The 23,948-nt window shown below is 48.6% G+C and overlaps 2 protein-coding genes across 2 annotated transcripts in view; both read left to right on the forward strand.

Annotated features, from left to right (window-relative positions):
• Window positions 1-23,948, forward strand: part of agbl4 (AGBL carboxypeptidase 4) — a 460,603-nt gene that overhangs the window by 412,864 nt on the left and 23,791 nt on the right. The gene's annotated exons all lie outside the window — the stretch shown is intronic.
• Window positions 1-23,948, forward strand: part of bend5 (BEN domain containing 5) — a 308,697-nt gene that overhangs the window by 95,171 nt on the left and 189,578 nt on the right. The window lies entirely within an intron of this gene.

Here is a 23,948-nt window from a genome sequence, read left to right on the forward strand (position 1 = left end):
TCACGGCTCCAGCGGCCTGAGCTCAGATTATGACCGTGCAGTCTACGCGTGTTCTCCCCGAGCCCAGTCAAGCCTGCTGGGTATAAAGTGCCTTTCACGACTCAACTGAATGAGCGCTGATGTGTTGTATGCTGAATGGACACCAAAGAAAGATTTTCACTAATTTCAGTCTGTGAGTGCGACACTGAGCTAACAGACAGATGGGCGTGAAAGGCACTATATACAGTAGAAAGATATAGATATATAAGAAAGGCACTAGGTGATTATGTAGCTGATTGTACACGCACATGTAATTGATAGCTAAATACATTTGAAAGGCACTATATAATAGATGTAGAGATGTGAAAGGCGCTATATAATTAGATATCTGAGAGATGAATGTGAAAGGTAGAGGACACTATATAATTGACATATAGATATGAAAGGCACTATATAAGTGTATCATTGATAGAAGTGAAAGGTGATTGATCAATAGATGTGAAAGGCGCTATATAATGTATAGGTGGGTAGCTGTGAAAGGCGCTATGTCATTAGATATCTGAGAGATGAATGTCAAAGGTTGTTTGTAAGTAACGGTGAGACACAGGAGACGCTACTGTATATGATTGACATACAGAGATGAAAGGCGCTATATAAGGTGATTGATCGATCAATGTGACAGGCACTATAACAGACAGACAGGTTGATGGGTGTGAAAGGCGCTATATAACGGGTGACTTGATGGAGAGCCCTGTTATCACGACCCCGAAGACGTTTCCCAGGCGTGCTGTGCCCCCGTACACGTGACGTGACGACTGAGGGCGATGACACGAGGAAGCTCTCTACCTAAGCGCCGGCGCAGCTCGTCATTCTGCTGTTATTTTTGCGCCCGCGAAGCCTTTTGATGCAAGTGAGATCCTAATTGTTTGTTATGGTTGATTCAGGATTTCATCAAAGGCTGGCATGATAGGATTGACAGCTTTAATATTTCAGCGGCACTTTCCCTAATTTGCTCTCCCCATTAACGAGGACTAATGACGTTCTCCATAATTGCTCTTTCAGATTAAGTGGAGTGCTGGATCAGCGCCGCTCACACGCCAAATGAGACGCGCTAATGGCAGCAGGATCTTTGTCCCGCACGGTGCACTTGGCGAAATGCCATTGAATAACCTTGCAGCCTTCCCTGGCGTGTTTCGTGTCACTTGAAGTTCGGCGGGTGTCCTGCTTGTTGTCATTTGTGGCAAGTCACATTTCACGGTTAGTGCTGGCATTAAGGGCGCACAGGTACAGTTGACTGGTGCCACCGCTTCACGGCTCTTGGGTTCAAGTCCCGGCTGTGTGACTTCAGGGCTGCCAGTCTGATTGTCCTCTTCAGGTCTCGTTCCAGCATGGTGCCCCATGTTGGCAAGGTTGGCTCCACCACCCTGCAACTGAAGCATGTTAAGGTGTGGCCTCACCCACCCATCCCATAATATTTGTTTGTCCCGTCATGTGTTACTCTTCCTGCTGGTTTGGTTCAAGTCCTTCCCATCTTTCACTCCCTCACAGACCGTCCTCCATTACAGACGACCGCCGAGGAGCCCAGCGCTTTACGTGATTTTTCTGGATTCCCACTTTCTCCTGTTTGTTTTTTCTTATTGTCATTAGAAGGTCTGCTCAGTCCAGTCAGCCAGGGGTCTTTCCCAGTTCCCCTCTCCCATTTCGGCCTTTTGTAATCCAAGGAGTTTCTGGGCGGGGCTTATGTTAACGTTTGAATCTCAAGTTGCGCCTTGAAGGCCCTGGCAGAGGTGACGGGGCAGACGGCGCCCCCTTATGATGGCATTGTCCTTGACATGCATTCCACACTTACTGTAGAGTCCACTTTTCTAGGGGCTTTTGTCCTTCCAGTTTCCCCCCAAAATGTGATTGTCACACGGGGGTTCAAGTTTGTATCGATAGCAGGGGGCTCGGCACAGTAGCCTGTTGGGGGTCAGCGATGTTCACGGCTCCCCATCGCCCACACATTTTGATGACGGGTCCCGTTACGACGTCTGTGTCTGATGTGGGGGTCTCTGGACTTGCCCCAGTTTACCCAGTCAAGGTGTTGCATTTCTTGCACCTCAGGCACTTGTTTCTCCATTTTATGTTTCTCATTCGGTCGCTCGCTGCTCTTTTCCTGGATGCTGTTGCTTTAATGTGGAATTTATTTTGTATTTTACCCACAATGCCGTTTGCTATGGTTGTTGTCATTACTTCCAGATTTAGAGTAGCAGTTGCTATGGTTACTAGGGAACGACATCCGGGGTGACGTGCCGTGTGATGTTGTAGGTCAAGCCATCGGAGTTTGTGGCTCACTAAGGAGTTAAAGCCTGTCAAGTCCTTGTTGGCTGAAGATTACGTTCTGCGTTCCGTCTGTGGCTTTGGTTCAGTCGTCTTCCCGGTTACGACTCTTTGCTGACGTCTGTCACCCGCTCCTGTCACCTGCTTCTGTCACCTGTCACCCACTCCTCTGTCACCTGTCACCCAGTCCCGTCTCTTTTTGGCAGCACAACTCAAGGCAGTCCTGCAGTTGTTCCACGTCCTCCTCCTCCTCATATTTCAGTCATGGCTGTCCAGGTGTGGGTGGTCAGCGCCTTGTTTTGGGGTCTAGTAACTGTCCTGAGTATCACCACCCCTCTGAGGACATTCCTTTAGCCGGCCCTGTGGAAGACCCCCACAATAATCAAGTAGATCCTCACATCTTGAAATAGTGGCCTACAGATTATTAAGCACATGGGCCTGCTGGGAAATGGAAAGAACCATTGGAAAAACCAAAGGATCAAAGAGCAAAGTGGAGGACAGCAAATGGATGGGTGGACACCTCTAGCTCTGGTGAGGGCCTCTGTAATCTAACGGACCCCCAATTGATGCTTTTGTTGTTATGGTGGGACTCGTTTGAAGAGCTGAAATTCCCACCTTCATCCACCTTCCCTGCCAGTCCAGTAATCGGAGCTCAAATCAACGTCAACTAGAAACCCTGGAGACCTAACCTTCTCAGCCCTCCTTCCCATTTTCTCTCCCAGTCATCCACTTAAGGGTCAAATCCTGCCGATGAAGGCCGACGAGCAGGACCCTCGTCCTCGTCCTCATCCGGTTAAGCCACTCCAGCTGCTCCCAGTAAGACAGCGCTGCCACTGAGGGGCTTTTGCTTGACGTGACAACATGACAAATGGTGTGACAAGGCCTCTGGATATTTGTTAGAACCACAAGACTCAATTCCAGCTTTGTGCGTGCGGCATGGCTGACTCGGAAAAACAGAGAGAAGGAGACAGCAAAGGTGACCTTGGAGTGCCTAAGATTTATTTGGAAAAGTCGGGAGAATCTCCAAGCCACAGATCAGCCGGCGTCTGTTTCTTAGTTGGTGGCCGACAATCGTGGGGCGCGTTGACGAGTTTCAGGGTCATGTGGACCCAAATCCCCTGCCTGGTCCAAGTGCCCTGACCCAAAACTGACATGGTGTCCCAACCTCCCCCACACCTGCAAGGCCACACATGACATGACGTCGTGACAGAGCCGCCTGTTTAATTAGACTCCCGGTGAGCGAGCGCCGGCCGGCTGAAGGTCAGAACTCGTCGGGGGAATTCGCTGACCTTTCCTGCACTTCCAGTCCTGAGGATGGCGGCAGCACGGAGCTCTCGACTTGACCTTTAGCAGCCAGCGCTGCAGACCTGCCGATGGGCCGATCGATGAGTGCGGCTGGCGCCCACCACCACTCTCATCAGTGTCCGAATGTCCACCTCCTGACACCTGCCAGCGCGCAGGTCAGCGTCCACTTCTGACCTTAAAGGGTCCTTCTGATCTCGACTCGCACGAGAAGCTGTAGCTGCCATTTGTGTGTTCTGTCAGGGAGCAATGGGCCCACTATCCTTCTGAGCCACCGGACCCTCGGGGCATCAGTGACGGCAACGGCGGGAGGGCGCCGTCCAGAACCATTCAGAGGGGCTTGTGACGTCCGGCTGCTAACCCGTGAAGGACCGTTCAGCAGCAGTGACCCCTTGCTGTCCATCTGGAGGTGACAAGTGGACGTGGACCTGCACAGGCGTCCTCTACAACGAGATCACCTCCTGAATGACACCAAGTGGAGGGGGTGACGCGGTGGGAGCCATCAGACCAACTGAAAATAAATATTTATATACTGTACATACTGTACACACTGTACACTTAGAATTCTATGTGGACAATGTGAAGATGGGAAGATTGAAAGGTGCTATATAGTAGATAGATAGATGTGAAAAGGCGCTATATAATTAGATAGATATGACGTCATGACATCTGAGGTCAGCCTTGATGAAAGCATATTTTAAACAGGGATGTGAAAGGCACTATATGATAGATAGACAGACAGACAGATAGATAGATAGATAGATAGATAGATAGATAGATAGATAGATAGATAGATAGATAGTGTAGTTGGCAGGATTAGATAGATAGTTAGGAAAGACATTATAGAACAGATGTGAAAGGCGCTATATGATTAACTTTTCAGCCTCTTTGCCATCTGCCAGTTCAACTTTTGTGCTACATGGAGTGGCCTTCTGGCTGAGAGTCCCTTTAAAGCCTCTAACCTGTAATACTTCTGGGGTCAATTGCTGTCCCCTTGGAAATCCCTGCAGGCCAGGGTCTTGTGTCTCTGTTAACGATGGGACTGGTGAGTGGTGACATGTTGTGTGTTGATTAGTACATGCAAGATAGAATGTCACTGTATAATAATGGCCCTATAAACATATATATACTCATATATATATGTGTGTGTGTGTGTGTGTGTGTGTGTGTGTGTGTGCGCACGTATATGAAGTACAGCAAGTCCGGTGCCGCCGAGTGGAAATTACTGTCACTGCAACTCAACAGATGTCCGCCCACAACACACCAAAGGGGTCCAGGCATAACTCAGGCCTCATCAGAGCTGATTAGTATTTTTGTTACCAAGAGACCCAAACATAAAATATATTTTAAAAAATGAAAACAAATACAAAGAAGCAAATTATTATAAACTAAATAAACACACAAGTAATTAAATGAATAATCACAGTTCCAATGTCACCTCCTTCTGGCCAGATATGGAAGTTCAGGTCTTACTGGCTTCAGATCTCTGAGGCAGGTCCAGCGCCCCCAGATGGCCACTCTTGTACTTTCCTAATTTATTATGCAGCTAAAGCCAACGCGGCTAACAGCGCCATCATGTGTTTGATCTTTTGACTACACCCGCCATCAAGTGTCCCCAGATATAAACACACGTAAAAGCAAACTTTAAGTGGCATCTGTAACTCCAGGATTGACACTTCCATTGTGACAGGACAAATTGCCACAATTACAGCCTCCAGTAGGCAGGGAAAGGCCAATGTGCATGGCATGTGGTGCCCCCGGCTGGCTAACTGTGTGTTTACATCACTGGTCAGTGAGAACTGCAGAAGAGCCTTCAACCAACTCCATGCATCAGCTTTTCCAGTTCAAGTTTCATAGCACTGTGGACCTTGCATCAGTCCATCACAGGGCCCACACACACTCAGACTGGGCCAACAGGAAAAAGCTGACACTGGGAGAACAGGCAGGACCTGCACACGCAGCACTCACGGGCTGCAAGAGGAAGGCAAGGCTCTGGAGCAGGGAGGCGGCAGCAGCACCAACCACTGTGCCACCATGTTACCCCAGCAACCGTTTGCCCCCAGCAGTCCATTCTTGCAATTACAGGGCGGAGTGGTGTATCTGAGGCTAATGATCTGCGCTGGTATCCAGAAGGTTGCCGGTTCGAATCCCCGTCACTGCCAAAAGAGATCCTACTCTGCTGGGCCCCTGAGCGAGACCCTTAACCTTCAATTGCTCCAGGGGCGCTCGCTGTACAATGGCTGACCCTGCGCTCTGACCACAAGGGGTATGCGAAAACTAACAAATTCCTAATACAAGAAATTGTATAAGGCGAAATAAAGAACAAAAAACAAAAATTACAGAATCACTTAAGTTGTATTTGGACATGGACACTTGTCTTGCAAGTAGTGCACAGCACCCCCAGAAATACAACCTCACAATGACGTCCGTCCATCATAATTTTGGATAAGGTTGTGTATAGTGTCCTCAGCTGGCCACACTCGTAAGTCGGACGTTGGTCGTTCTGGTTTACTGCATTTTACACCAGTTTGAGAGCCGGCCAGCTGGCCTTCAAGTTTTAATTGTGAACCGCTGCATGGAGCCCTCAGCTGGCCTCTCCTATAATTACAGCGTTACCAATGGTGCCCTCAGCTGGCCACTCTGGTAATTACAGCACCTCTAAATGTGTATTTCAAGAGAGACCCCCAACTCGCCAATAGAGCAGAGCGCACCCCATTCTATACAGCCTTGGAATTACACCCATCCATGAAAATGCACGAAAGTGTTACGGTAGTATGCAGTGCCCACAGCTTACCACGCTTGTAATTACAGTTTGGCATTGGCGCCCTCAGCTGGCCACTCCCGCAAGTACGGCATTGCAGATGGCACTGTCTGCTGGCTGTGCTTGCACTTAAAGTGTTACAGATGGCGCCCTCAGCTGGCCTCTCCTATAATTACAGCATTACCAATGGTGCCCTTAGCTGGGCACTCCAGCAATTACAGTATTGCATATGGTTCCTGAAGGTGGCTACTCTTGTAATTACAATTCTGCAAATGGTGCTTTCAACTGGCCATTTCTGTAACTGCAGTATTGTTATTGGCACCCTCCTCTGGCTGCACTTGTAATTACAGAATTGTATATGGTGCCCTCAGCTGGCCACTCTTGTAATTACAATACTGCATATAGTTCTCTCAGCTGGGCACTCTTGCAATTACAGCATTGCCTATAGTGCCCTCAGCTGGGTACTCTTGTAATTGCATTGCATATAGCTCCCTCAGCTGTCTGATGTTATAATTACAGTATTGCAGATGGCACCCCCAGCTGGGCATTTTTGAAATTACATTATTCGCTATGGTTCCTTAAGCTGGCCACTCTTGTAATTACAGCATTGCATGTAGTGCCCTCCGCTGGCCACTCTTGTAATTACAACATTGCCTATAGTGCCCTCCGCTGGCCTCTCTTGTAATTACAGCATTGCCTATAGTGCCCTCCGCTGGCCACTCTTGTAATTACAGCATTGCATGTAGTGCCCTCCGCTGGCCACTCTTGTAATTACAACATTGCCTATAGTGCCCTCCGCTGGCCACACTTGTAATTACAGCATTGCCTATAGTGCCCTCAGCTGGCCACTCTTGTAATTACAGCATTGCATGTAGTGCCCTCAGCTGGCCACTCTTGTAATTACAGCATTGCATGTAGTGCCCTCCGCTGGCCACTCTTGTAATTACAGCATTGCCTATAGTGCCCTCCGCTGGCCACTCTTGTAATTACAGCATTGCCTATAGTGCCCTCAGCTGGCCACACTTGTAATTACAGCATTGCCTATAGTGCCCTCAGCTGGCCACACTTGTAATTACAGCATTGCCTATAGTGCCCTCAGCTGGCCACTCTTGTAATTACAGCATTGCATGTAGTGCCCTCAGCTGGCCACTCTTGTAATTACAGCATTGCATGTAGTGCCCTCCGCTGGCCACTCTTGTAATTACAGCATTGCCTATAGTGCCCTCAGCTGGCCACACTTGTAATTACAGCATTGCATGTAGTGCCCTCAGCTGGCCACTCTTGTAATTACAGCATTGCATGTAGTGCCCTCCGCTGGCCACTCTTGTAATTACAGCATTGCCTATAGTGCCCTCCGCTGGCCACACTTGTAATTACAGCATTGCCTATAGTGCCCTCAGCTGGCCACTCTTGTAATTACAGCATTGCATGTAGTGCCCTCCGCTGGCCACTCTTGTAATTACAGCATTGCCTATAGTGCCCTCAGCTGGCCACACTTGTAATTACAGCATTGCCTATAGTGCCCTCAGCTGGCCACACTTGTAATTACAGCATTGCCTATAGTGCCCTCAGCTGGCCACACTTGTAATTACAGCATTGCCTGTAGTGCCCTCTAATTCCCTCTCATTGCACATGGCAGCGCTCGCCTTGACCCCTCACCAATAAGCCAGGGTCCCCCAGCCCTGTCGAGTACGCATGTCCAAATTGTGCATCCATCATCTCCTCTGTGATTTCTCGACTCACCGGGAGGGAGGCAGTCCACCCTGACTATGAGGGGCTGTCACTGAGCGCAGTCAGTGCTGCCGTCTGACAGTTCCAAGGTCCCAGGCTCGATTCCCAGCATGCTCTCTGTTTGGAGAAGAGTGGCCATCCCAACCAGGTCTTGTTCTTGTCCTAGTCCTGATGCTGCTCAGGTAAGACACACTGCACTCCCCAGGGCCCCTCCAAAGCCTGAATATCATGGGTGGTCTAAAGCAGAGCACAACGCCCCCATCTGGCTGGCGTCGCATTGGCAGATGTTGTGAGTGGTCCGCTCTAACCTCCCGCCGTCCTTACAAAATGATTTTTTTCCCTCTGACTTGCAGCGCCCTCTCCTGTTTGTTTTGGTAACTTCTATCTTGCTATGGGGTGGGGTGACCTGGTACGGGGGGCCGGGGATTGGCATGTCTGACAGAAGCAGGGGTCCCACAACAGCCGCTGGTGTCCCTTTGGGTTTCGTAAGAGGACTACGACAGGCTATTCTCAGCAAAGTGAGTAATAATTCAATTAAAATCAAGCTCAGTTAGTATTCCTGGCGGTGGCGGTGGCTCGTCCCTTGTCATCGCTTATGAACTGACGCAGAGCTCCTTCGCGGGGGCACGCGGGCCCAGCGGGCCGTGGGGCATCCTCACAGCTGCCGCCTGTCAGTCGTCGCTCGCGGCTCTCAGCTGTGTGCTCTCACTTGACAGACAGAAGATGTCTCACCGTCCCCCCCAGCTCCCCCCCCCACACCTCCCCAGGGCTGGCATGACAGATCACTGGAAAGGCGGCACGCATGGTTGTCACAAGTCAAAGCTGCTGCCATCTGCGCCTCGGCGCCGGGGCCACACAGGGGTCACCTCTCGCCAAGACTAGACGATCTGTCAGGGGTCTGCTAAGTGGGCACCGTCGGAACGCCGGGGTTTAGAGTATTTGAATGTGTCGATATGCCATCTGGGCGGCGTCACAAATGGCCCCCTGCGGTGACCTTCATTGGCTGCAGGAGTAAAAGGTGACAGTGCTCTGGCGCCCCCTGCAGTCCAAGTGTGACGTTGCACTGACCGTCCCGAGCTTTGCACCCTTGTCACACATGCAGGCAGGCAGACAAAAGAACAGGACAGAGAGAGTCACACGAAAGTGGAGCGAGAAGGAAACAAACGAAGCCCCCCGCCGGCCCAAAACGGCGCCACTCGGCGTCATTCATCAAAGGCAGAGAGGAATTCGTTTTGATTGGCTGATTACTCTGAACATTCATCACAGGACGCGTATCCCCTCCGATCTGACAGTGCCATTTTGGATAATTTGTTAAAGATGACAAAAGCCCGTATTGCCATAGTTCATTTTTGACCTTTTTAATATTAGAAAATTAATTTCCAAACTGAAACAAATGTATTAGGTGCTGTCAGGCGGGGGAGATGAATATCGGCCCTCGCGGTCCTGCAGTTATTACCGAATTGTATTGTGACACGCCGCAGTTTGCCGCTGTCCTGGGTAATGAGGCGGCCTTTGGCACTCGGCTCTCCATTCCTCATTCTGCTCATATTTAGAGCTGATGCCCCCCCCCCCCCCCCCCACCTGTGGCCTGTCTGGGGGCTCCATGTGGCCTGTGATCAGTAAAGCAGACCACCAGGGGGCATCATTATAAAAGATGATGGCATACCAAAGGAAGGGAGCGCCATGTCGTCATTGAACCTGCTTAACGCAGGTCGGGGGTCTTCAGGGCGTCGCAAGGGACACCAGCAGCTCTTTAGCTTCTATAGCGCCTTTCAGGTGTAATTCACCCTCGAAAGGGATTTGTGGCTTCAGATCTCCTTATCTGTCCTGGCTACTGTAGAGCTGCATACATCGCACTTTTATCCAAAGCGACTTCCACATGTGCTTGTAAGGCATAAGAGTGGGACAGAAACAGGATGAGAGACCCCCACAGCAGCACAAACCGCAAACCTTCTTATTTTAAATACCAGATGAGCTCTGAGGCGGAGTGTCTGCTGGGGGAACTGCAGGGTCTCTGAACACTGAAGATGTCTTTATAAAGCCAGTGGCATTGTGAGGGGCCGCCACCACTGCCACCCCTCCTATGGTCTCTGTGTCCCCAGTTTCCATAGCATCCAAACTGGTTGTGCGAGGGTCCGCTCTACCCCTGGGTGGTCCGGAACTCTGAAACTGGTGCTGCCCCCCTGCCCTCTGGTCTGTGCCTAGCCGTCTGCATGCAGTGCATTTGCTACTCCGGGTACTGCCGTGGCTTTTTATTATAATTGTTTGTTTGTTTGTTTGTTTGTTTCTCTCTACTCCCTTACCTGTTACTCATTATTTTCTGTATCATTGACTTCTTTCCCTGTTGGGCGCTTGTCCCGTCTTTATGTTGCACCGCGGACCTGAGGATGTTATTTGGTGCCACCATCTGCTGCAGCATGTTGTGTGGATGGTGTGCCAGTGTTGTGATTTTATATAGCACCTTTCCGTAACTGATGTAGAGGGATGTGAGATCTTATTTTATAAAGCGCCTTTCCGAGTTCCTAGAGAGCTCCTGCACTGAGACTCTTGATATTTTATTCTGTCATATAGCGCCTTTCTATAATTGATGGAGTTCCACGGCTGACAGAACTGAACATCTTGTCTTATGTGGCCCTTTAAACCACAGACATAGTTTGAAGGGAGACTGCAGTGAGAATCTGTGAAAACTCAAAGGGGCGCTTGGGGGGTTTTGACCCAAAGGGTTTCAATCTGCTGCTTCTTCCCTTCTAGGGTTTGTTTTAAGCAAACTGAAAGATGTTTGTGTTTGTTCTGTGACGTCATTTTGTTTTTGGGGCTCCGACAGTTTGGCTGTTGCCGCTGCAGTCCTGCGTGGTGCGTCATTAAGATCGGGGTCTTCTTGTTGTTCTTGGGTTACTCAGATTAAAAAAAGATCAAAAAGTATTCCGCCTTGAAGTTTCACGATCGTCGATCTGCCAAATAAAATCTCCAGTCAAAGTGTGTGGGGTGGTCGGCCTTCTCTCTTCAGCTTTCACACAGAATGAAATATGACAGACAAAAAGATCAGGGGCTTCACCATAGTGATCTCGTGTGACCCCAAAAACAAAGAGCTGGCCTGGGTGAGCGGGCCCCCTAGTGCCACCTGTAATGAGCCGTGACGACACTGAGGTCAGTCGCAGATCATCGGAGAACTGCATAAACACAGTGTTGGGGGGCACTTCTTTAATAATAATGAATGTTATTTATATATAGCGCCTTTCCAGCATTGGGGGGCACTTCTTTAATAATAATGAATGTTATTTATATATAGTGCCTTTCCAGCGTTGGGGGGAACTTCTGTAATAATAATGAATGTTATTTATATATAGCGCCTTTCCAGCATTGGGGGGCACTTCTTTAATAATAATGAATGTTTTTTATATATAGCGCCTTTCCAGCATTGGGGGGCACTTCTTTAATAATAATGAATGTTATTTATATATAGTGCCTTTCCAGCGTTGGGGGAACTTCTGTAATAATAATGAATGTTATTTATATATAGCGCCTTTCCAGCATTGGGGGGCACTTCTTTAATAATAATGAATGTTTTTATATATAGCGCCTTTCCAGCATTGGGGGGCACTTCTTTAATAATAATGAATGTTATTTATATATAGTGCCTTTCCAGCGTTGGGGGGCACTTCTTTAATAATAATGAATGTTATTTATATATAGTGCCTTTCCAGCGTTGGGGGGAACTTCTGTAATAATAATGAATGTTATTTATATATAGCGCCTTTCCAGCATTGGGGGGCACTTCTTTAATAATAATGAATGTTTTTTATATATAGCGCCTTTCCAGCATTGGGGGGAACTTCTGTAATAATAATGAATGTTATTTATATATAGCGCCTTTCCAGTGTTTTGGGGCACTTCTGTAATAATAATGAATGTTATTTATATATAGTGCCTTTCCGATGCTCTGAGTGTTTTGTTTGCCGTTCAGATTTTTGACTTTTAATTAACGGCTCAATTGAGTGACTTCATTTTGTCTGTTGATCCTCCCGACACGGAGCACTGAGCGTCATATGCCAGCCGGCACCAGCCCTGGGCATTACGCTTGCCATGGTGCTGTTATGCCAGGAGAGGACCAGGAAATGAAGCGTAGTCAAGGAATGCGGGGTCACATCCAGGAAGTTACGCTCACCGTTTATTAAACAAAACACAAAATCAGACATTCAAACGGGAAGTCGTGATTCAAGAAAGTCTCGCTGAGGATTTGTAAGCTCTTGCCCCGCGGTGCCGATGACATTGGTCGGTGTGACTTCTGGGGACACGTCCTTAGCAACTCCTGGTTGTGTGCGTAGCAACCCAGGCACAAAATGGCATCGCCCATAACAACACAAAATGGTGATGTGGAAAATAACGAAAATCGGCCGAAAATTCTTCTGAACAAAAACGTGAAATTATGCAACAAGAAATTGTTTATGAAAAAATTTTAACAATCAGAAAAAAAAGTGAATTTTAATAAAGGACTGGAAGACCAAATCGTAAACAGAAAACTGACCTAAAATTAAAAGAACCAAACCAAACAAAGCAGGCGATGTGAGAACTGAAGTGTAAAGCTAAAGTCAGCGAGACAAAGGAGACGATAAATGAGAGAACAAGAAAAAGCAAAACACGAGACGCAGCGCAGGTTTTACGCGTTCACTTTTGGATGGCGTGAGGTAAGCAGAGCGTAACGCGAGTGACTTTAACAACAAATAAAGAGCAATAAGAAGACACAACATTCTGAGCCCACTTGATTCATAGACGTACCTCAGAGCAGGGGGACGCACAAAAAAGAGTGCTGATTGGTGAGTCGGCGCTGGCTCCGCCCCCAGCCCCCATATGGCATCAATGCTGACGTCTGTTTGAAGCTCACAGGCCCAGACCCTCCGATTCACTTGCTGGCTCGGCCCCCCGAAATTCATTCCTGAGGCAGGAGAGGAAAAAGCCGCGTCTTGTGCCGGGTGTGCCAGAGTGAGCAGCGGGTTCAAGCTGGAGAGGTGAACGCCCGCCGCTGAATCGGCTCGAGTAGCTGAGTGTGAACAGATTTGTCTAAAGACCGAGGGTCATTCTGAAAGGCCAAGCAGTTACGGCCCCCCAGTTGGCTCGTCCTCGTTGATTGGCCGTGTGACCCCATCTGCCGTCAGGGGGTGAAATGTGTGTGACGTGGACAATGGACACGGGGTCCTGCGAGGGGATTTGCTTTAAGTGAAGTGACGCCGATAGCCCCCAGTTCTTTTTCTTTCCTCGATTCAGCGTTGGAAAGGCGGCGCTAGATAACTCAGATCTACTACCAGTACTCTTGCTGTTCTGTACTTCACCCCACAATCTGTACCTCTGTTTTTCCAAACACCCCCCTGAAGATCCTCTTCTTTCAATGTCGCTGCGTTGATGACATGTTCTTTATCATCCACGCATGTTGGCACTGAATCACAAGGGGGGTCCGGTCAGATGAGCAGGGATGGGACGCCAATGAAGACGATGGTCTGGGAGGCTCGATGCGCAGGAGCTTTGCTGTGGTGAAGAAACCGGACGTTCAGCTTCAGCCAAAAGTGTAGACAGCTGATGACCCGATGTGGCCACTGCTATGGCGGCCATGAAGAAAACGTCAGAGCTCACCTTGGTGGCAGCCTTCACCGGTTGGGCTCCTTTTTCATGCCCTGCTCTTTGGCCTCAGGATCCACTTTAAAGAACCAGGCTTCTTCTCCCAGCGTGTCTCCAGGATGACTTATGGACCTCTAAGGTTCAGGGAGGTATTTGAAGATTCCCTGAAAAAATGAAACCACAGGCAACAACTTCAAAAGTCCATGGCATACATAAAGCAGGGCTTTCCAAGGTCCACCTGAGGCTTTGTGTCCTGCGTTCAGGGGGCCCGATGGGGCCGAAGCCTTTCAAGGTTCAAGAGGAGTCCCCCACCTGCCACATCATAATGCGAGCTGGCGAGTCACCTTGTGGTGCTGCTCCCTAGTGGCTCCGGGCGAACCTGCAGCCCCGCATCCACCTGCATTATTTTTTAATCACTTAATTAATTCTAAATATTTAATGCATACACTAGGCAGAGAAATATGACGATCATTGAAACAGAATAATTTAAAGCACAACCTTAAAGGGACCGGGAGGATTGCCTTCATCTAATTATTCATAAGGAACGATTAATCAGTTCCAAAGGTCCTTCTTTACTGTCCTCCTTATTCATTTTTTATGTCCTCCTAAATACATTCTGAAGAGTCAGACATGTCACAAATGTCCCCTGACACTTGTTTGCCATTCTCATCCTTTTAAAGCCCAATTAACACTCCAAGTTCCCGTCAATATGGCGCCTTTCTGACTGGACACCTCTTTAGCTCTCAAGTGCTGAAAGGAAGACGTCACCCAGCGGTGGCCTTTGAGCCCGCGACCTTAGTGATTTTTAATGTCCCATCAATCGACATGTTAAGATGGCTGAGCACAAGCGGTTAAGCGTTGAGCAGTCGATCCAAATGTTCATCACGTATTCTAAACAATTAGAAATATCTGGAGCAGTCGTTAGCACGAACGTCAATGAGCCGCTAAAACGGTGAGACGTGGTGTCAAGTCATCAAGAAGGGCAATCAGAAATCACACCAGAGGAGCGTCGAGACGGTGACTGCTGATCGGGGACAAGCATGCGACAGTAACGTGTGTCATAAATCAAAGGGGACAAGGGTTCAAGGACTGGGGTACCAGCCTGGCAGCCCCCCTTTAAAAGAGTGAATGAAATAAAGCGAAATCTTAACAGATGTCACAGTTTGGCTCCTTCTGAGTCGGGTCCCTAAGTGAGCGTCCATCACTGGCCATTGGGTGTCCATATAAGGGGTGGGGCCTTTGATCGGGAGAGGGGCGTGGTCAGAGGTCATCAGTGACCGCACCCTCTCTCAGTGTGGGGTGGACCTGCTTACCTTAGCAGAGCCCTGAGGATGTCCTTCAACAGCCACCCGGGTGTGACAAGCAAGAAATGACAAAGGACAAAACATAAGAAATGAATAAAGGAGACCTGAAGAAGGGAGTGAGAATGGCCGCATAAGGAGGTGCGGGCAGCGGAGGGACGGGCGATGGACGATGGAGGAGGCAAAAAGAAGCAAAGCAGAGCTGGACTGACGAGAGCAGAGCGAGGAGGATCACAATGTCCTGAGGACCCGGGATCAAGACATCGGGCATTGAAGTGGACTTGGTAACAACGCGACATGTTGAGCCACCGCTCAGAGCTGGTGGGTGAGGACGACGTTATCAGTCTGTTAGCTATATAGTGCCTTTTATATCTGTCTTTATCTGTCATATAGCGCCTTTGATTGACGACTCAAGTCAAGTATCCTGTCACATTTACTCAGTAGAGTGAAGTTCCTGTTTGCAGGTTACAGGAGCAAAATACCAAAAGGCACAAACTTAAATACAGAGTCATACGCACGTCCATACGCACCTGTGCATGTGCTGTACATACAGCTGTATACGTAACAGGGCGGAAAAGAAAAGTCCTGTCTGCATAAAAGACATCCGGGGCTTGAGGCGTCACACGTCACCCAGGGAACATCATAGCAGACGTTAAAAATGATACAAAACCTGTAATACAGTATATGGATATGGATATGTCTGCAAGTGTTTGTCTCGACGCGCAGTGCGCACTCTTTGTTATGTCACCGTATCTGCTCTTATGATGGTTTATGGCCGGTGCGTAAAAACTGTGCTGACGATTCACCCCCACAAACTCCTACTTACCTCCAAAATAAGATCAGCTGGAGGTTTGAAGGGCCCTAAAATGGCCACCGTCTGCCACGCTATTCATTCCTCTTCATAACTTTAAACATTTACATTTCATCTCCTCTTTGTCTCCAGTTGCTCAAAGTGCCTTTCCTATCAATCTGCTTATCTTTTATGGCGCCTTTCCTGTCTCTCCACCTCTCACTCTCAGCTGTACCTCCTTGTGTTGTTAAGTGGGCTCCTTCTGTATTCATCCTGATTTACTTTAACACGTTCACTGATGTGACAGCACTTATAAATGATTCAGTCGGCTGTCTGTTAGAGGATGTCTGCTGAAACACGAGCTGTGCGGCCAGGAGGCAGTGAGCGATGAGGCAGCCAGCGTCACTCTGAGGGGCCGTGTGGGGCGCGGGGGTCCGCAAACTGGATGGATCTATCTATCTATCTATCTATCTATCTATCTATCTATCTATCTATCTATCTATCTATCTATCTATCTATCTATCTATCTATCTATCTATCTATCTATCTATCTATCATGTAATCCTGCCAACTACGCTATCTATCTATCTATCTATCTATCTATCTATCTATCTATCTATCTATCTATCTATCTATCTATCTATCTATCTATCTATCATGTAATCCTGCCAACTACGCTATCTATGATATATAATTACATATTTATGGTATATAGTGCCTTTCACATCTCTGTTTTAAACATGCCTACGTCTAGGCTCACCTCAGATGTCAAAAGCTTAGGCTGTGGTTCCCAATGCAGGCTGGTGGTCCCCATGAGCGCCCTTCAGAAAACAAGCCATGTCCAGATGATTTTCATCATAACTGTGGAGATCAGTTTTTTGGTTGTCCTCTCTGGTCTTTATTCCAAGTAGCTCTATGCACATATCAATTTGAGTCCTACATGTCATAGAAGGACATGTTCATCAGCTGGTTTAACCCCAATTAAGTATTTTATTTTTATTTTTAATTTAAATCTAAAGAAACCATTTCCGTGCTGCTATTATTTTAAGGACCCAACGGAGACCCTTATGCATCACCTCAGGTGAATAAACACAAGCAGAAGGACCTAAACACTCAAGACGCAAACAAGCCACTTGTCAGGATTTCTCAAGTCGCTCTCATTGAATTCGGCAGGGCGTGTTGTCGATGACCGGGTGGATCCTCCGTTTTCCACAGGAGTTCTCAAATCCTGCCGACTGGGCCATTTTTTTATCAAAAGAATTGTACTTAGGGTGAAGTTGCACTAAATAATTCAAGTGACACCTAATTAAAGGGATTACTATATTGATCTGCTCCAGATGTTTAAAAGATTTACAGTTGGCAAGGGATGCATGTGAATAAGAAGCAAGTGCCCAAAGAGTAATGAACAAACAGCTCCTCAAGCATAACGCATCCCTGAGCAGCCAGGCTGTGGACACCGAGGACAGCAGTGACCAAGTGTGACAAGTGTGGGGAAACAGAAGTCACAGCCAGCACATTTCTATGAACCTACCACACAGTGTGCCCTCTGGTGGCCCAAAACGGCCTAATAAATACTAAACACTAATTTTAAAGTTTCTATATGCGTGTACAATTAGTACAAAAATAAAAGGAATTGTTGTGATGAACTTCCACATAAAGAACTCAACAAATTTAAAAAAGTAGTTCAGTATTGGGCCATTATAGTCTGTAGGGTCCCCATTGCCCCCTGTAGACAGTCCGGTATGCTAATTAACATGCAACACGTGGATGGAATTCCTGACTTCTTCACCGTCTGGTGTCTGAACTCCCGTCATTTCAAGCCAGAGGCTGACAGTTGCCTTCTCCCTTCAAGGACATTTCAATTCTTTTTAGCTTATTAGTCCTGAGCCCCATTTTGAAGTCTGCCTTTTGAGTCTGGGGTCAGGCTGCCTGGGGTGAGATCTGTTTTAGTGTCAGACCCAGTGAAGGCCTGGTCTGGCTGGTGGTCTTTGGTGGTCTGCTCGCCCCTTTTGTGCTGCAGCCTCATTACAGCTTGCAGGTGTGTCGCCCTCTAGTGTCTGAGCTCTGTAGATTAAACTGTCATTAGTGTCATGTGTACTAATCAACGAGCAAAATGTCTCCACCGTGTGGCGTAGTTAAAGAACAATACGGCCAAACAAAAGATTCTCTTACAACAATAATGCTAAGTAAAGAAAACTAATTAAGGGGCAGAAATAAAAATCTCCTAAATGCAAAGGGCAAACAAACAAGGAAACCAACACCCAGTCCAAAATTCAAAAATTAATAACAAAGGCCAATGGCTGGAAATTTAAATTATTTTGGATCTTTGGGTTTGGCTGCACTTGCTTCTGGTTTTTGTTGTGCTGCCGCCATTTTGGTGAGGTCGTTTTTTTTTGTTGGCGGCCATCTTTGTTGTGAGTTGATCAACTGTTTTTTTTTTTTTGGACATGTGACCCTGACCTTGTGACATCATCACTGCCAACTTGTACGCATGGCAGCAGAGCCTCAGGTGTTCCTAGTTTTGTGATTTTTTTTTAATGACAAATCTTTGGGTTTTCTCAGCTTTTGGATTTTCTTTTTGGTTTGTTTGCTTGCTCAGCATTTTGACTCCTTCAATTGGCTTGTTATCTTGCTGGCCTAACTCATTGTGACCTCCGCCTGTTGTCAGCTCTCTCTGCCTTTGTTAATCTCCTGCTCACATTATTCACTATAATCTGAATAATCAAAAGACCCCCAAAATAAAAAGCACAAACAAGTCGAACATGGAGCAGAGGAACGAGGAGTGACGTCCATTAAAGGGCAGTTGGCTCAGCACCTGAGGGCCATCCCACCCGAAGCTCCATCTGTGATTAAATTCAGCAAACTCATACAAGACCCCCGTTACGTCACAGGTCAGAGGGGACCAGGAAGGGAACATGCTGATGAAACCCAAATGAGGGTCCAGCAAAAGTCAAAAAGAAAAGGCAGAAATTCTCACGACGCGCCAGTCGTTTACGACGAGACCACAAACTGCGACCGTTGTTCCCATGCACGACGCAGACATTTTGTTTCCATTATTCCTGTTAATAACACAGCAGTTGTTCTTAGTTTGCGGTTTACTAAGCGGCTCATTTATAGGTTCATGTTGTTTTCTCAAGAGCGCCGCCATTTTGTGTCCATTTGTTTATTGTTTCTATGGCGTTGCTACGTAAGCTCAGCTGGAAGTACGTGGCACATGACATCACCCGGTCAAAGGTACGAGGGTCGTGCACTTCCTGCTTGTCCATATTAAGCTTCAGCCGCGGTCTTCCTGCTGACTGCACGTTAATTCAGGTTCTTGTTATTATTTTAAATCTAATTATGGAGCCCGGGGAGGCGGGGCCACCTGACTGTTCCAGCCATATATAAAGAGACGCTTTGGGTTGGCGCTGTGTCTTTGTATTCGACTCATGACTGTGATTTACTGTCCTCTTAAATGTCATTAAGTTTCCTGATCCCCAAGAGGTGGCAGCACCCTGTTCATCACCCCCCAACCCCCCATTCCTGTCCTGTGCGGTTCATTTGATTGTGCTCTGGGGGGCTTTTTGTCAGTGTTGTAATTTTTGATGTTTTCTTCCTGGTTGCGTTGCTTAGGATGGCCCTTTGGTGGCTCCTTTTACTCTTCTCAGTCTCTTCTTATATTTTCCATCCATCATCCAACCCGCTATATCCTTACTACAGGGTCACGGGGGTCTGCTGGAGCCAATCCCAGCCAACACAGGGCGCAAGGCAGGAAGCAAACTCTGGGCAGGGTGCCAGCCCACTGCAGGGCACACACACACCAGGCACACACACGGGACAATTCTCACCAATGCACCTAACCTGCATGTCTTTGGTGGGAGGAAACCCACGCAGACACGGAGAGAACATGCAAACTCCATGCAGGGAGGACCCGGGAAGCGAACCCAGATGGGTCTCCTAACTGTGAGGCAGCAGCACTACCCACTGCGCCAATGTGCCGCCCTCTTATATTTTCCTTTTTTATAAATATCTTTTCTACAGATCTTACTGTACTTGTCTCTATAAAGCCCGTGTTTCCACAGTTCTCCCTCTGCTTAGACGTATTTTGAGGCTGTCATGTGAATTCTGAAATTCAGAAGCCCCTTCTCCATGTTGAGACCCAGACAGGCCCGAAGCCTCCCATTTGCCTCAGCAGTCAGGCTGCCTGAGAGTGAGCCTTATCTGGGCAGACTGGTGGAGAGCCTGGCCTAGTTTTTGATTCTGTTTCGGAGGACTCACATTTATTTTATTTTTGCTTTATTGTCTTTCCTGAGCTCAGCTCACTTGGAAATTGTGGAGTTGGCCTTTCCAGCAACCCCATCCTGACAAATAAATGTGACTGCCTGGCCCCTCACGGCAGCTGATGACATCATATGATGCAACTTCCTAGTGTCATGGCAGTGCCCATGAGAAAAGCGAATGGCATGATGGCAACTGCTGAACAAGTCAAGCAGTCCAAATCCAAAATGCTTGTGGGCACAGAAATGAGAAATGACTGAAAATGATGACAAGCTAAAGAAAAACGTCAAAGGGGACTAAATATCCAAAAGTCGCAACAGAACTGTCATCCCAGTCCGCCATCTAGGCCCTCTGTGACTTTCTGTGATGGCTGGCATGTCACCCAAGAGTCCGACGGCTTTAGGCTTTAGCAGTCGGAGGCAGTGGCATCAAAGTGAGGATGTCATTTGAGTCCGGGTGGCAAAAGGGAGACAGAGCAAGGTCTCTGGCTTTACAGTCTTTCATTGTGATGGCTAACCACTAAACACTGGCATGGGCCCTGGGCTTGGGCGAGGCGAGAGCGGCAAAGAGCCAACGGCAGCCCGATTCCCTTTGCTCTCTCCGTTATCGGCACAGTGCAGGCGATTAGAGAGCTTTCTCCTTCTATTAGACCCTTGAATCTCCTTCAAGTGGCTGATGGAGCAGCCTTAACGGCAGGCGCTTTGCTTCCTTTCAGGCGTCATCCATCAGGCTGACACCAGCTGCCGATGGCCCACTCCCAGTATCTATATTTCACAAGCAGGCATCAGCGCGGCTGACAGCACTCCGCTCGCCAGGAAATTGCTTTGGCTGTGAGCAGAATTTCAAGCGCTGTCTTCCTGGGCTCGGCTCCCCTCTGTTTATAACCCTCAGGAGCAAAGGAGCTGTGTGGAATGGCTAATGAGGAGCGGGAGTGGGGGGGGGCGCGGGCACGACTCGGATAAGCCGAGCCGAGGGGAGGGAGGAGCCACACAGCATTGCACGCGTGCCCAGGTTCATCGTAAAGGGGTCACCCTGCGCCCCGTATTATCAAACGGTCCTAAACGTCACACTTGGACTCGCCTGCCCGGTGCCAGCTGCTGCCTTCAGGGTCTCTCCAGTGACGCTCGTGTCCACTCTGGGGTCAGACCACCGACCGTTTCATTTAAGCGCCAGGCAGCCCAAATCCAGAGGGCTCCGAACTTTGAGTCATTGAGAGTCACATTGGCAGTCCTGTGAAAAAGTTAATGCACCCCATGTGTTACCTCTAAGCCAGGGCTCCTCCTTGGCATCTGTTGAATCAATTATTGAAGTCGGGTGTTTTATTTCATCACCTTCATCTGGAGAGACAGTTTTCAAATAAAGTTCAAATCTTGATATGCTCACGTTTCATGGGGTGCACTTACTTTTTCACATGGCTGAATGCCGATTTCAGTTTACTTTAAAGGTGTGTGAAGCTGGTGTGGCACTCACCCCACACAACCTGGCATTGTGCCTAGACAATCAGCTGGCTTTCTCGTTCTCGTCTTGCACTTCTAAGCTGATTGATATTTGGCCCAGGGTGGTCTCCGGGTGGGATGGATGGGCGGAGAGACAGGCAGCTGGGCTGCTGGCATGCAGTTTACTCCTTGTACTCCTTGGACCAACAGGATGCCGTCTCTTATGAACCAATCCTGTGCAAGCACAACCTACTGTGTGTTCTCCACCCTGGCAGTGCCATGAGGTGGGGTGGCACAGGTCACAGGTCGCTCATCTCTTTGCCTCAATGGATTGTTAGTTGTCATCACATCTACGACCAAAAGTAAAGGTCTGGTTTCAGATTTATGCAGGGTGCTGGTTGAGCAGGAGATGGTCGTCTTATATGGCAGTGCCCTAAGACACCCCAAGATTTGGAAAGTTGCCCTTTTAGATCATTCAGCAGGCCAGAAAGAAGAAAAGCATGTGGGTTCTCTTCTGCTTCTCGGACCCCAGTGGTGCAGCAGTTTCCATCCTAAACCTGTGAGGCCGTCAGTCACATTGAAGTGGAGCGGGCGACCCGAGTGAAGCAGTCGTGGGTCACCACAGGCCTTGGCTGAGGGGAATACAACATGAGACCTCGGACCGTGACAAGGGGGCATAAGGACTCTGTGACGCCAAAGTGCCGTGCAGATCATTGGCTTCATGTTCTTTAAAGTCAGGGAAATCATTTCATTAAACAGGCAAGTGTGAGAAGTCGAGAACGTTGAGAAAGGCCAGCAAGCTCTTCATCACGTGCTTGCTTCTCCACGGGCCGCCCCCCCCTCTTTATTCAGACCTCAGCACCTCGGTCTTCCTAATTGGAAGGACACCACGGCTCGGGCGTTAAACATCTCCTCTGTTTGCCGTGACTCAGGTTATCCATGACAATATAAGGACATCTGCGCTCGTGTTCATGAACTGATTTGAGTGTGCGAATATGGCGGCTTTAAAGGCCGGGACAGGAAGTGACGTCATCAATAACGCTGGGACAGGAAGTGACGTCATCGATGGACCCAAACGGAATTTCCCGTTGACGGCCCGCTGAGGATTGCGAGAGAAAGTCAGTGCAGCTCGCCACCCCCTGCTCTGGCGTGGTACTGCTATTATAAAGACCCTCTTCTAGCTGCTTCCCAGTCGCTCGTGTGTGGCAGTGGACCACAAGCCGTTCATCTTGCTTAGATGACCAGCTGGCTCTCGGTCTTAGTATGCCAACTGGTTTTACTCCTGCATTGCCTTTGAATGGAGCAGCAGAATATGGCAGCCGAGGGAGTTTCTCTGACACCCTCTCTTTACGTTAGTCTGGCATCCTGGATGTGCCCCTCGGACCACTGGACTGTGCTAGTGCGCACTGACTCTCCTGCTCCATGTGTCACTCAGCTGCCATTCCACCGACTCATCAACTCCTCCTATCCTGTCCACTTCACGGTAACCTTGTGAAACTGCGCAGAAGAAGATGGATGCAAAACCTTCAACTGCCAGTCCAGCTGCCGGCCTGTTAACGGCCATTCATCTCGGCCCACCTGTATTCCCCCAGGCTATCTGGCCTGTCAGGTCTTGCTTTGGAATTTCAGTTAGTGCCACCTACGGGCAGTAACACCAGCCTCATCACTTCTGTTTACCCCGCTGACTCCCAAAGTGTATTGCTGCATGCAGCTCTGACACCGCCATGAAGATGGCTGACAACACAACACTGGTGGGCCTCATCAGCAATGGGGGGTCAGTCAACTTACAGAATGGAGACGTGACAGCGGCTGGTTTGGTGCCAGTGCAACAGTCCGTCTCTTAACGTGGACACGACGACGGAGACAACTGTTCACTTCGGGAAGGCCCATGCTGTCCACACTCCAGTGCACATCGAGGGTCCCGTGGTGTGTGCCTGGCGGCTGACCCTACTGGTCAGTTCACACCACCTCCATTAACGAGGAGGGGCAGCAGCAACCCCTTTAGTGGCTGAGGAAGGCAGGCCTGCCCCCAATCCCCCCCATCCTGCCATTCTCACCACATTATCCTGGGGCACCATTGACGGGGTCCTGCAGTGTCTCGGATTGTGCCTACAGCAGAGAAGATCACTGGGACCCCTCTTTATGAAGCGTTGAGACCACTGACACACACATAGGGTCTCTTTGTCCTAATGTCATCTGGCCGAAGGTCAGGGTCTGCTCGAGTTTGGTGGTCCGGACCCTGAACCGGCCCACAGATCCGCTCCTTTGTTAATAATGCTCTGTTTATTACTTATTTATTACTCTTTCTTTTCATGTATTACCTTTCATTTGTTTTATAGTATAGTTTGCTGCTTGTGTTGCACTTGTCCTGTGTTTATGTTAATGTTGCACCCTGGTGGTCCTGGCGTTACTTCATTTTGTACCACCATATGCTGCAATGTGTTGTACGGGTGATGTGACAA

Source organism: Erpetoichthys calabaricus, chromosome 10, assembly GCF_900747795.2.
Source record: "Erpetoichthys calabaricus chromosome 10, fErpCal1.3, whole genome shotgun sequence".
Classification (NCBI taxonomy): Eukaryota; Metazoa; Chordata; class Cladistia; order Polypteriformes; family Polypteridae; genus Erpetoichthys; species Erpetoichthys calabaricus.